The sequence below is a fragment of the Gekko japonicus genome, unplaced genomic scaffold (assembly GCF_001447785.1).
Source record: "Gekko japonicus isolate JY-2015 unplaced genomic scaffold, Gekko_japonicus_V1.1 scaffold1580, whole genome shotgun sequence".
In the NCBI taxonomy this organism is placed as follows: domain Eukaryota; kingdom Metazoa; phylum Chordata; class Lepidosauria; order Squamata; family Gekkonidae; genus Gekko; species Gekko japonicus.
In genome coordinates, this window is record NW_015173719.1 from 175,505 (window position 1) to 177,808 (window position 2,304).

Sequence of the window (2,304 nt, forward strand, 5' to 3'; positions counted from 1 at the left end):
AATACTAGAACGCAAGGGCATCCAATGAAGTTGATGGGCAGTAGGTTCAGGATGGACAAAAAGAAATACTACTTTACACAGAGAGTGATTAAAATGTGGAATTTGCTGCCAGAGGATGTCGTGATTAGGGATGAGAACAAACCGAACTATGAAGCAAAATTCATCACAAATTTTGCCCTGTTCGTGATTTGTAACCCAAAGTTTGTGATGAGTCTACCATCACAAACATGTTGCGGTTCGTGGATAAAGCAGAAAGCAGGGGTTTAACAGGGACTCTGAGACCCTGTAAACCCTAGCTTTTATTCTCTGCAAAAGCTGCAAAAATGGCTGAGTGGCAGGGAGTACCCTGCTCCCCACCATTCAGCTGTTTTGGGCTGCCTTGTGCAGTCACTTAAAACTTTAAAGGGAGTGCACAAGAAAGCCCCCCCCGCTGTTTTCTGGGCTTTCTGCAAACCCCGTTTAAAGGGACTAGTGTCCCTTTCAACCAGGTTTGTGAGGCCATAAACCTCCAATTCAACTTGGTTCATGGTTCGGCCGCAAACCACAAACCAACATGAACTGCATTTTTCCAGTTTGTGCCCATCCCTAATAGAGATGGCCACTGGAATAAACAGCTTCAAAAGGAGATTAAGTAGATTCATGGAGACTATCAATGGCTAATAGCAACCTCCACATTCAGAGCCACTATGCCTTTGAATCCCAGAGCAAAGAAGCAACATCAGGGGAAGGTCTTGGTCTCTATGCCCTGTTGTTGACCATCCAGAGTTACTGGTTGGCTGCTGTGTGAGACAGGATGCTGGACTAGATGGACTATTGATCTGATCCAGCAGGGCTCTTCTTACGTTCTTAGAACAAAATCTGAGTCCAGTGGCACCTTTAAGATCAATAAAGTTTAACTCTGAGCACATGAAAGCTTATACCCAGAATTAAACTAAAGGTGCCACTGGATTCAACATGTGATGAAGTTTAGCTTCATAAATATGCTGGCAGCCTCATTTATCTTTACTCTTTGAGACAATTTCTATGATAAAGTTTAGCTTCATAAATATGCTGGAAGCCTCGTTTATCTTTACTCTTTGAGACAATTTCTATCCAAATAGTACAGTTTCTTTTGTTTACTAGCTTCAGCTGTTTTCTCCTACTGAAGATACATATGCTACGCTAGAATACATATGCTAGGATGCAGCAGTATTGGGTGTATTTGTAGTTTCCTACAGAAAGTGAAGAGATTTGTACTTTTAAATTCCGTAAAGGTGCCAAATAGAACAATTTTATATCTTGACAAAGTTATAAATGATGCTGGAAATGATGCATTTTATGTGGTTCAGTAAAAGAAGTTTGGATTTGATAGCAAGTATTGTATATTTTAAATTCCCCCCCAATTTTCCAGTTTTTTCTGGAGGGGAAATGTTTCTCCCCCTGTAGCTTCAAAATTTTCACAAATTTTGTGAAATCTCTCTATATTTTCTTGGTGATGACATGCAGAACTCTTAAACCCCTTTGCTTTACAGCGTTTCTGTGCTGCCGACGCACAGGAAGAGTGACCAGAGTGCTGATTCAGTGCTGAGCAAGTATCATGTTACCTCCATTGCAAAATCCAACTATTTTACGCCTGAAGTAAAAATAGAAAAGAGGATCTTGCCTTTTCTCTCCTGAAAGTATTCCACACTCTAATAGAGCCAGTTTCCAGGCACATTTTGAAAAATTCTTAAGTCAGAGATTCTTGTACAATTTAAGATTAAACTGAAAATTGTCACAATATTAAATGAGTAACTCCCGCCAACTAGCTATCGGCCTAATGCTCACCTCCCAAACTCCGGTAAAAAAACAACACAACCTCTGGCGAAGTCATCCTACACCTGGAACATCTCAGAAGAGGAAGCAATGTTCCAGAGTGACAGTAAGTAGAAAAGGGGAAAACCAACAGCCTATTAAGATAGACACTTTCAATCCAGTTCTGGACTCAGGAAAGGGGAAAAGGAAGGATCGCCACTATGTAAATAGATTCCAGTGTGTAGCTGTGCTGATCTGAAGCAACACAACAAAGTCTGAGTCCAGAGGCACCTTTAAGACTAACAAAGTTTAATTCTGGGTATACGACCAGTTCTGGACTCAGGAAAGGGGAAAAGGAAGGATCGCCACTATGTAAATAGATTCCAGTGTGTAGCTGTGCTGATCTGAAGCAACACAACAAAGTCTGAGTCCAGAGGCACCTTTAAGACTAACAAAGTTTAATTCTGGGTATACGTTTTCGTGTGTACGCACGCAAAAGCTTATACCAGAATTAAACTCTGGTTGGTCTTT

The 2,304-nt window shown here is 40.9% G+C and overlaps 1 protein-coding gene across 1 annotated transcript in view; it reads right to left on the bottom strand.

Annotated features, from left to right (window-relative positions):
• The window catches only part of RAB22A (RAB22A, member RAS oncogene family), a 28,222-nt gene that overhangs the window by 7,484 nt on the left and 18,434 nt on the right, over positions 1-2,304 (bottom strand). The window lies entirely within an intron of this gene.